Raw genomic sequence first — 13,034 nt, forward strand, 5'->3', positions numbered from 1 at the left:
TCAACGAGCTAGTCAACTAGAGGCTTACTAGGGACATGTTGGTGTCTGTTATTCACACATGTATTACGATTTCCGGATAATACAATTATAGCATGAATAAAGACAATTATCATGAACAAGGAAATATAATAATAAAGCTTTTATTATTGCCTCTAGGGCATATTTCCAACAGTCTCCCACTTGCACTAGAGTCAATAATCTAGTTACATTGTGATGAATCGAACACCCATGGAATTCTGGTGTTGATCATGTTTTGCTCTAGGGAGAGGTTTAGTCAACGGATCTGCTACATTCAGGTCCGTATGTACTTTACAAATCTCTATGTCTCCATTTTGAACATTTTCACGAATGGAGTTGAAGCGACGCTTGATGTGCCTTGTCTTCTTGTGAAACCTGGGCTCCTTGGCAAGTGCAATAGCTCCAGTGTTGTCACAAAAGAGTTTGATTGGCCCCGACGCATTGGGTATGACTCCTAGGTCGGTGATGAACTCCTTCACCCATATTGCTTCATGTGCTGCCTCCGAGGCTGCCATGTACTCCGCTTCACATGTAGATCCCGCCACGACGCTTTGCTTGCAACTGCACCAGCTTACTGCCCCACCATTCAAAATATACACGTATCCGGTTTGTGACTTAGAGTCATCCAGATCTGTGTCGAAGCTAGCGTCGACGTAACCCTTTACGACGAGCTCTTCGTCACCTCCATAAACGAGAAACATTTCCTTAGTCCTTTTCAGGTACTTCAGGATGTTCTTGACCGCTGTCCAGTGTTCCTTGCCGGGATTACTTTGGTACCTTCCTACCAAACTTACGGCAAGGTTTACATCAGGTCTGGTACACAGCATGGCATACATAATACAACCTATGGCTGAGGCATAGGGGATGACGCTCATCTCTTCTATATCTTCTGCCGTGGTCGGACATTGAGCTGAGCTCAATTTCATACCTTGTAACACAGGCAAGAACCCCTTCTTAGACTGATCCATATTGAACTTCTTCAATATCTTATCAAGGTATGTGCTTTGTGAAAGACCTATGAGGCGTCTCGATCTATCTCTATAGATTTTGATGCCTAATATATAAGCAGCTTCTCCAAGGTCCTTCATTGAAAAACTCTTATTCAAGTAGGCCTTGATGCTGTCCAAGAGTTCTATATCATTTCCCATCAATAGTATGTCATCTACATATAATATGAGAAATGCTACAGAGCTCCCACTCACTTTCTTGTAAACGCAGACTTCTCCATAAGTCTGTGTAAACCCAAACGCTTTGATCATCTCATCAAAGCGAATGTTCCAACTCCGAGATGCTTGCACCAGCCCATAAATTGAGCGTTGGAGCTTGCACACCTTGTCAGCATTCTTATGATCGACAAAACCTTCCGGCTGCATCATATACAATTCTTCCTTAAGGAAACCATTAAGGAATGCCGTTTTGACTTCCATTTGCCATATCTCATAATCGTAGAATGCGGCAATTGCTAACATGATTCGGACGGACTTTAGCTTCGCTACCGGTGAGAAAGTCTCATCGTAGTCAACCCCTTGAACTTGTCGATAACCCTTAGCGACAAGCCGAGCTTTATAGATGGTCACATTACCATCCGCGTCTGTCTTCTTCTTAAAGATCCATTTATTCTCTATGGCTCGCCGTTCAACAGGCAAGTCAGTCAAAGTCCATACTTCATTTTCATACATGGATCCTATCTCGGATTTCATGGCTTCTAGCCATTTGTCGGAATCCGGGCCCGCCATCGCTTCTTCATAGTTCGAAGGTTCACCGTTGTCTAACAACATGATTTCCAAGACAGGGTTGCCGTACCACTCTGGTGCGGAACGTGTCCTTGTGGACCTTCGAATTTCAGTAGGAGCTTGATCAGAAGTATCTTGATCATTATCATTAACTTCCCTCTCTAGTCGGTGCAGGCACCTCAGGAACATTTTCTTGAGTTGCGCCATTTGCCGGTTCAAGAGGTAACACTTCATCAAGTTCTACTTTCCTCCCACTTACTTCTTTCGAGAGAAACTCTTTCTCCAGAAAGAGTCCGTTCTTGGCAACAAAGATCTTGCCTTCGGATCTGAGGTAGAAGGTATACCCAATAGTTTCTTTAGGGTATCCTATGAAGACGCATTTTTCCGACTTGGGTTCGAGCTTCTCAGGTTGAAGTTTCTTCACATAAACATCGCATCCCCAAACTTTTAGAAACGACAGCTTAGGTTTCTTCCCAAACCATAATTCATACGGTGTCGTCTCAACGGATTTCGACGGAGCCCTATTTAAAGTGAATGCAGCAGTCTCTAAAGCATAGCCCCAAAAAGATAGCGGTAATCGGTAAGAGACATCATAGATCGCACCATATCTAATAGAGTGCGATTACGATGTTCGGACACACCATTACGCTGAGGTGTTCCAGGCGGCGTGAGTTGTGAAACTATTCCACATTTTCTTAAGTGTGTGCCAAATTCGTGACTCAAGTATTCACCTCCACGATCTGATCGTAGAAACTTGATTTTCCTGTCACGTTGATTCTCAACCTCACTCCGAAATTCCTTGAACTTTTCAAAGGTTTCAGACTTGTGTTTCATTAAGTAGATATACCCATATCTACTCAAGTCATCAGTGAGGGTGAGAACATAACGATAGCCACCGCGAGCCTCAACACTCATTGGACCGCACACATCAGTATGTATGATTTCCAATAAGTTGGTTGCTCGCTCCATTGTTCCTGAGAACGGAGTCTTGGTCATTTTACCCATAAGGCATGGTTCGCACGTGTCAAATGATTCATAATCAAGAGACTCTAAAAGTCCATCTGCATGGAGCTTCTTCATGCGTTTGACACCTATATGACCAAGGCGGCAGTGCCACAAGTATGTGGGACTATCATTATCAACCTTACATCTTTTGGTACTCACACTATGAATATGTGTAGCAATACGCTTGAGATTCATTAAGAATAAACCATTTACCATAGGAGCATGACCATAAAACATATATCTCATATAAATGGAACAACCATTATTCTCGGATTTAAATGAGTAGCCATCTCGAATTAAATGAGATCCCGATACAATGTTCATGCTCAAAGCTGGCACTAAATAACAATTATTGAGGTTTAAAACTAATCCCGTAGGTAAATGTAGAGGCAGCGTGCCGACGGCGATCACATCGACCTTGGAACCATTCCCGATGCGCATCGTCACCTCGTCCTTCGCCAGTCTCCGTTTATTCCGCAGCTCCTGCTGTGAGTTACAAATATGAGCAACGGCACCGGTATCAAATACCCAGGAGTCACTACGAGTACTGGTAAGGTACACATCAATTACATGTATATCAAATATACCTTTGGTGTTGCCGGCCTTCTTGTCCGTTAAGTACTTGGGGCAGTTCCGTTTCCAGTGACCCTTCCCTTTGCAATAAAAGCACTCTGTCTCAGGCTTGGGTCCATTCTTTGGCTTCTTCCCGGCAGCTTGCTTGCCGGGCGCGGCAACCTCCTTGCCGTCCTTCTTGAAGTTCTTTTTACCCTTGCCTTTCTTGAACTTAGTGGTTTTATTGACCATCAACACTTGATGTTCCTTCTTGACTTCTACCTCCGCTGATTTCAGCATAGAGAACAACTCAGGAATGGTCTTTTGCATCCCCTGCATGTTGAAGTTCATCACAAAGCTCTTGTAGCTTGGTGGAAGCGACTGGAGGATTCTGTCAATGACCGCATCATCCGGGAGATTAACTCCCAGCTGAGACAAGCGGTTATGTAACCCAGACATAGTGAGTATGTGCTCACTGACAGAACTATTTTCCTCCATCTTACAGCTGAAGAACTTATCGGAGACTTCGTATCTCTCGATCCGGGCATGAGCTTGAAAAACCATTTTCAGCTCTTCGAACATCTCATATGCTCCATGTCTCTCAAAACGCTTTTGGAGCCCCGGCTCTAAGCTGTAAAGCATGCCGCACTGAACGAGGGAGTAGTCGTCAACACGTGTCTGCCAAGCGTTCATAACGTCTTGGTTCTGTGGGACGGGTGGATCACCTAGCAGTGCTTGTAGGACATAATCTTTCTTGGCAGCTATGAGGATGATCCTCAGGTTCTGGACCCAGTCCGTATAGTTGCTGCCATCGTCTTTCAGCTTGGTTTTCTCTAGGAACGCGTTGAAGTTGAGGACTACGTGGGCCATTTGATCTACAAGACATAGTGTAAAATATTTTAGACTAAGTTCATGATAATTAAGTTCATCTAATCAAATTATTAATGAACTCCCACTTAGATTAGACATCCCTCTAGTCATCTAAGTATTACATGATCCAAGTTAACTAGGCCGTGTCCGATCATCACGTGAGACGGACTAGTCAACGTCGGTGAACATCTTCATGTTGATCGTATCTTCTATACGACTCATGCTCGACCTTTCGGTCTTCTGTGTTCCGAGGCCATGTCTGTACATGCTAGGCTCGTCAAGTTAACCCCAAGTGTTTTGCATGTGTTCCGAGGCCATGTCTGTACATGCTAGGCTCGTCAACACCCGTTGTATGTGAACGTAAGGATCTATCACACCCGATCATCACGGCGTGCTTCGAAACGACGAACTTTAGCAACGGTGCACAGTTAGGGGAGAACACTTCTTGAAATTGTTATGAGGGATCATCTTATTTACTACCGTCGTTCTAAGTAAACAAGATGCAAAACATGATAAACATCACATGTAATCAAATAATTAACGTGACATGATATGGCCAATATCACATAGCTCCTTTGATCTCCATCTTGGGGCTCCATGATCATCCTGTCACCGGCTTGACACCATGATCTCCATCATCATGATCTCCATCATTGTGTCTCCATGAAGTTGCTCGCCAACCATTACTTCTACTACTATGGCTAACGCGTTTAGCAATAAAGTAAAGTAATTTTACATGGCGTTTCTCGATGACACGCAGGTCATATAAAAGAATAAAGACAACTCCTATGGTTCCTGCCGGTTGTCATACTCATCGACATGCAAGTCGTGATTCCTATTACAATAGCATGAACATCTCATACATCACATATAGATCATTCATCATTCATCACAACTTTGGCCATATCATATCACAAACCACTTGCTGCAAAAACAAGTTAGACATCCTCTAATTGTTGTTGCAAGTTTTACGTGGCTGATTTAGGGTTCTAGCAAGAACGTCTTCTTACCCACGTTAAAGCCACAACGTGATTTGTCAACTTCTATTTACCCTTCATAAGGACCCTGTTCATCGAATCCGCTCCAACTAAAGTGGGAGAGACAGACACCCGCCAGCCACCTTATGCAACTAGTGCATGTTAGTCGGTGGAACCGGTCTCACGTAAGCGTACGTGTAAGGTTGGTCCGGGCCGCTTCATCCCACAATACCGCTGAAGCAAGAAAAGACTAGTAACGGCAAGAAGGTTGACAAATCTACGCCCACAACTAATTGTGTTCTACTCGCGCAAGAAGAACTACGCATAGACCTAGCTCATGATGCCACTGTTGGGGAACGTTGCAGAAAACAAAAATTTTCCTACTCGTTTCACCAAGATCTATCTAGGAGTTCATCTAGCAACGAGTCATCAGATGCATCTACATACCTTGTAGATCGCGTGCGGAAGCGTTCAAAAGAACGGTGATGATGTAGTCGTACACGACGTGATCCAAATCACCGATGACCAAGCGCCGAACGGACGGCACCTCCGCGTTCAACACACGTACGGGACGGGAGACATCTCCTCCTTCTTGATCCAGCAAGGGGGAAGGAGAGGTTGATGAAGATCCAGCAGCACGACGGCGTGGTGGTGGATGCAGGGCGTCACAGTAGCAGGGCTTCGCCTATACTGCGAGAGAGAGACGTAACAGGGAGAGAGGGAGGCGCCAGGGGCTGGTGTATGAAATCCCTCCTCTCCACCACTATATATAGGAGGGCCAAGGGGGGGTGGTGCGCAGCCTAGGAGATCTGATCTCCTAGGTGCGGCGGCCAGGGGAGGATTCCCTCCCCCCCAAGGCACCCAGAGGTGCCTTCCACCACTTGGACTCCTCCCCCTTGGAAACCCTAGGCGCATGGGCCTAGTGGGGCTGGTGCCCTTGGCCCATGAAGGCCAAGGAGCACCCCCTACAGCCCATGTGGCCCCCTGGGACAGGTGGCCCCACCCGGTGGGCCCCCGGGACCCCTCCGGTGGTCCTGATACAATACCGATAACCCCGAAACTTGTCCCGATGGCCGAAACAGCATTTCCTATATATAATTCTTTACCTCCGGACCATTCAGGAACTCCTCGTGACGTCCGGGATCTCATCCTGGACTCCGAACAACATTCGGGTTTCTGCATATACATATCTTCACAACCCTAGCGTCACCGAACCTTAAGTGTGTAGACCCTACGGGTTCGGGAGACAAGCAGACATGACCGAGACGACTCTCCGGTCAATAACCAACAGCGGGATCTGGATACCCATGTTGGTTCCCACATACTCCACGATGATCTCATCGGATGAACCACGATGTCGAGGATTCAATCAACCCCGTATGCAATTCCCTTTGTCAATCGATATGTTACTTGCCCGAGATTCGATCGTCGGTATCCCAATACCTCGTTCAATCTCGTTACCGGCAAGTCACTTTACTCGTACCGTAATGCATGATCCCGTGACCAGACACTTGGTCACTTTGAGCTCATTATGATGATGCATTACCGAGTGGGCCCAGTGATACCTCTCCGTCATACGGAGTGACAAATCCCAGTCTTGATCCATGTCAACCCAACAGACACTTTCGGAGATACCCGTAGTCTACCTTTATAGTCACCCAGTTACGTTGTGACGTTTGGTATACCCAAAGCACTCCTACGGTATCCGGGAGTTACACGATCTCATGGTCTAAGGAAAAGATACTTTGACATTGGAAAACTCTAGCAAACGAACTATACGATCTTGTGCTATGTTTAGGATTGGGTCTAGTCCATCACATCATTCTCCTAATGATGTGATCTCGTTATCAATGACATCCAATGTCCATAGTCAGGAAACCATGACTATCTGTTGATCAACGAGCTAGTCAACTAGAGGCTTACTAGGGACATGTTGGTGTCTATTATTCACACATGTATTACGATTTCCGGATAATACAATTATAGCATGAATAAATACAATTATCATGAACAAGGAAATATAATAATAAAGCTTTTATTATTGCCTCTAGGGCATATTTCCAACATCTGCAACACGTGGACTAGTGGCACGTATCCACTAAAATTTGGGTTGATAAAGTGATTGGTCTTAAAAGTCTCAACATCATCTATAAATGAGACAAGATATCCTTTCTCCTCACAATTAAGCTCGTAGCCATAGCTGTAGTATGTCTTCTCTACAACCTTCCGAGTATTTCTTGAAGATAAGAAATAGGCTGACAATTATAAATAAACAACTTTAGTAGGTATGAATGCCAAATATTTTTAAATAAACAATATAAATTACTTAACAAATTTGTTTGACAAAACTGGAGGCATATCCACATCCACCAAAATGTCGATATTATCTTCAATATCATCTTCAGGACGAATATCGAAGGTTATTTGCATATTCTCCTCAAATCCATATGCATTGCAGAGAGCTCCCCAATTAGAGCAACTGAAATGTGAGTGATTAAGCGCATTGTAGTGCTTAATCCGAAAAGCATAACCATGTTTAGTTCTGAGGTGAGCTCTCATCGTCTCCATATTCTCAAACTCTTGGAAACCAAGCTTCTTCAAGACATACGGTCTTGCATGGCAGGGCATGCACTAGTCGAATTGAAAGAAAAACGGAAATTACACGTTGAAGCAAAGAAGCACAAGTCATGATTAATTATGAAGAAATACTTGTTATCGTTGCGTACCGTACAAACATCAAAGGTCTCTTCCAGCTTGACGGTGAAGAACCTACCATTTTGCAGGTGAGGCTCCCTGTCGCACATGCCCCGGCCATCACAGCAGTGTTCGCACTCGGGGATCCTATCATCATCAGACATTTCCTGTGTCCAAAATTCAAAGATTATAAATTGACAACAATTACCAGGAACTGAACACACAGATCACTATTCACCACGGGTTGACTTTCGGTCTATCGAGTCTTTCCTTGAAAACTCTCATCTCACGTGGTGTATATGGTGGACACTCCCTCTCTAGTATATTCGATAGTCGGTGATGGTCGTTCCTCCCTTTGTTTCCGAGTGTATTACACCAAAATGTCTAGCACACGGGAACGAAGGAGAAGCGATCCCCACGACAAAAGTCGGGATTCTTCCTCTCTGACATTTTGTGACTGTCGGTGATGGTCGCTCCTCCTTTCATTCAAAGTGCATTACACCAAAATGCCTAGCACTTTCGAATGAAGAAGAAGTGACCCCCAAGACAACAGTCGGGATTCTTCCTCTCTCATATTTCGACAGTATATGGTGGACACTCCCTCACAGATATTTTGACCGCTGGTGATGGTTGCTTCCCCTCCTTCTCTCGTGCATTACCAAGGTATATCACGAGAAGAAGGAAAGGAAACGACCCCCACGACAATAGTCGGCATCCTTCCTTCAAGAGCAGACTGAAAGTCACACAAGGAGCCCCGATAGAATGACAGTCAACCCGTTACATATATCGAGTAATGACATAAAAAAATGACCTATGATTTTCCAGAATGTCATTTAATTCCTGTTCCTGCAAATCACGGACAGTCGATATTTCCTACTTTATAGCACAAGTCATGCTGAAATCCACGAAAAATTCTGGCATGGCCTTTACTAAAACAGGACATATTGAGTGCCTGAAATTTGCCGGAATGGAAATTAATCAACATTCCGGCAAAACATAGGCCACTCGGAGGTGTTCCTTGCAAACAAAGGCCACATGCCCAAATATCATCGTACACATGTCCGAGGAGAAGAGGAGGAGGTGGACTTTTAGCTCACCGACTCGGGTGTAGAGGAAGTAGACGAGGCTCCAACGACAAAGCCCGCATATTCCACTGATTGAAAGTTTTAGATCATCAAATCTCATACAACATTCTTTTATGACAAAGTGATAATGACATAAAAATAATTAAATTATCCAATACTAAAATTCACATACCTAAATTTTATTACTATAAATTTCTATATTGAGAAAGAAAATTACTAAAATTTCCTATTCTATTCAAAAAACCTACATTTACTCAAATGACCTAAAAAATATTCTATTAAAAACCTACATTCTACAATGTCTACGTTCTAAAACCTACATTCAAATTACCTACATTCTACAAGAACAGAGGAAGAAGGGAGAGAGGGAGGGAGGGAGGAGCGGGGAGGAAGGAGGGAGGGAGGAGTGAGGGAGGATACCGGGATGGAGGAAGGCAGGAGGGAGGGAGGAGGGAGGCGGGAGAGAGAGGGGGGAGGGAGGCAAGAAAAAGGGAGGAGAGAGGAAGGTAGGAGGAGCTACCTCGGTGGCGGTGCCGCGCGGGCGACGACGGCAGGCTACGACGGAGGGAGGAGAGAGTGAGTGTGGTGATGAGGGAGAGGGAACGAACATGCGGGTGGGGGTACGTAGGGGATAAGGTGGGCTTAGCAGTAGCGCGGGCTAGGCGGCCCGCGCTACGGCTAAAGTTAGTACCAGTAGCGCGTGTTTGGCGCCCGGCGCTACTGCTAAGTTGGGCCCACCATCTGCCCACATGCAGTTTTAGTAGCAGCGTGGGTCATGAACCCAACGCTATATCTAACATGTTAGTTGTAGCACGGATTACCCAGCCCACGCTGCTACTAAGGCTAGATCCGGGGTGGCCTTGTGGCCCACTTAGCAGCAGCGCTTGGGCCTTAGGCCCATGCTACTACTAGGTATTACCTGTAGCGTGGGTTGTACGTCCGCGCTGCTGCTAATTAACAATAGTGTGGGGCTATTACCCAACGATACTGTTAAGATGCTACCTATAAGTTATTTCCTAGTAGTGTCATTGCGTCTCTCTACAGATGTTATCCTTGAAATCTCTAGTTTTTCTCAAGCAACAATCTGTTATACTACGTACCAAGGAAATATAAACGCAACATTCTCTTTGACTACATGATAACTTTCTATAATATACTTATATCTATTTTTGTAGGGAGTAGTATACTTCTATCTAGATAATGCATCAGTACCAACATTCCGGAAGATAGAGACCATCGACTTAAATATGTATATGCATTTTGCTCAATTCCGAACCATGGAAATAGAATTAAAATGAACATGTTCAGACCAAAACAGCATGCCAAAGGAAATTGTACATTAATTCAATTCAGTTAAATCTGAAAACAACACACATAAACTTTACTGCAATTAAATCTGAAAAACAATAATGGCATGGAGTACAAGGTTCGAGACTCCAAACATGCAGTGCCAGCTTTCAAAGATTCATTTCAATATGGGGAGAAATAACAAGGTGTACACAATGGCTGCCAAGAAGAAGGTTGCTAGATGCAGGGAACGTGTAGACTGATCTGGACCAAAGATTTGCAATCCAATTGCACACGTTTCGTTTCTATGTTTCCACTCAAATGCAGTTTCCGTTGGATGGTCGGTGGTTTCAGGGTGGGCTATGCCGCCACTCAGGGTGTGTTTCTAGTGGGAGGTGACGAGGTATGCTGGTTATCGGACTGTGTGGGACAACATGTTGCTACTCGGTTCGCCCGGGTTGACATTGGCCGAGTAGGTATAGAATTTTACACAGGCTCTTTGTTGTATGCAGCGTAGGTTTTTTATATTCACTAGTCGGGTTTACGGCATGTGGCACCATTTGTTATTTTTTCTGTTTCCTATTTCTTTCTTCTGGTAGGTTTGTTTTTCTTTTCTCTTCTGGTTGTGTTTCTTTTTGCCCGTCATCTGTTCTTGCTACAGATTCATGCCATGTGATGGACGCTCGTCTGGCTGATGGACGTTCATTGTTATAAAAACTTGATTACTAGCTTTGTGGAGACAATTGTTGAGACGGTTCTTATGGCTGGTTTCTATATTTGGGGGGGGGGGTGCTATTTATATATTTGCCTGTCTTTTACAAGGATGGCTTTTTCATAGCTTTTTGCCTCGGTTCCTTAGTGATTGCCTGCTAGATGTGATATGTGATGATCATTAAGAAATGCCTGGGTCTATCTTTTACGATGGTTGTTCGGCTTCCAAGGAGCTTAGATTTGTTTGTGGTACGAGCATTGTTTGTATTTCGCTCGGTGGTTAGTTCTCTCGTTGTACATGTCTGGTGGAGTTAGCATGCTTTCACAAATGAATGACAAGGAAAAGAAGTCGACTGCCGCCTGTGTCTTGATTTCACGCATGCATGTGACACTTTTGTAGCGGTACGGACGAACATCCTATTATGCATACTGACTTGGTCGTGCTTTATCAGGAGGTTGGCCTGATATTGTGTTTTGTATTGCCTTCACATATGTCTAACCTCCATACTCTTGCCCCATCTATTATCTTGACTTCTCGTTTGTGTACTTTGTTTCCAGGGGAATCATATGTATGCACAACTCTCTCCCGAGGTAGTTGAACGGTTGCAGGGCACGCTAGTTAAGGGAAAGGTTTTCCTCCTGAAAAATTTCCTTTGCAATATGATGCAGTTTGCACGGCTTAGCACAGCTGCTGTGCAGCCCTGTCTTGAGGGTGATTTCCTATCTTGCACTTATACTCTATCTACGTTTGCGGAGATTCTTATACCTGCAGGCATTGCTCCCCGTTTCATTGGTTGTTCCTTGAGTTCTCTGTGTTGCTTTTGTACTTTTCTTGGTTTATCCATTCACGTAGTTTTATGCTTTTGCTTGCTTTAGACGTGATTTGCAAGATAACCCTTGTTTCCGACGTGGTGCTCATTTACTCGTATCATCAGAAGCAGCCTTCTGACACTAGGACGGTTACTGATCTATGGTGGATTTCTAGCCAGCATTGCCACAGCATATTTCTTCTTGCCATGTTGGGACTATAACCTTTGTTATTAACTGCAAGGATCCTAGATTAGGCTTTTCTTTGGGTCAATCATGCAAATGAATTTCCCGTTGATGGGGTGCTTACCGCAAGTGAGAAGGATGTTGTCATTGTGATCTCTGTGAGCATGCTACCCAAGATGTTAAAAGGTAGTGGTCCTCCATTTCATAGTTCATGTGCCTGTTTTGTGTACTATCGACCTCTCTTCAATACTTATTTCCCTCATGGCTTATGTTTTATCTTTGTGGCTGATTACAGGTGTGTTGGGCCTCAGTAGCAGTGCCACATGCCATTGGTACATCAATGAGCATTTCCTGACATACTTTACCTCCATAATAGGTATTTACTCTAGCTTGTTTTTACCCGATTCTATTCTTCAGCTTTACTTCATTGTTTATTTCCATTTTTATCTTATGTAATCTAGGTGCGCAATGATGTTGTCCCGGCTAAGGGGTCTCGCACCACATCGGTTCTCGGCCAGGTGGGCAAGGTTGAGAACCCCTAAGTCGGTTCCGTCTTGGGCCACTTTGGACGACCCATGACTAAATACACGAAGATTCCGGAAGACTTGGAGTATAATCCAAGGATACCAAAGCCGTGGAGGACTCTACTTCCACCAACATAGCCTACCTAGTCCTATAAACCTAGGCCCCCTGGTTTGTTATATAAGCCAGGGGCCGGGCTCGTCAGAGATCCATCCCTCCAACATGGGTAACTCGAAGCCATCGTCATCGTCAACACTCCGATCATCATCTCCATCAACATCTTCATCAACACTGCCATCTTCATCAACTCCCTTCACCCCATCTCTCTGTTCTATGAACATTGTTCTCAGATCCCTTGCTGAGATTAGTTTCTGCTGTTGATTACTCCTTATAGTTGATGCTTAGAAGTTTTATTGGTGAAAGATTCATATATCTCCACTGATCATGATACATATGATGTGTTGTGAGTATTCCATTCAGTTCTTGAGGACATGGGATAAATCTTGTTACTGTAATCTTGTGAAGTTGAATCTAGTTCAACATTTGATATTGTGTTGTGGTGTAGTTCTCTAGTGGTGTTGTGTGAA

The sequence above is a fragment of the Triticum urartu genome, chromosome 7A (assembly GCF_056163025.1).
Source record: "Triticum urartu cultivar PI428250 chromosome 7A, HENAU_Tu73, whole genome shotgun sequence".
In the NCBI taxonomy this organism is placed as follows: Eukaryota; Viridiplantae; Streptophyta; class Magnoliopsida; order Poales; family Poaceae; genus Triticum; species Triticum urartu.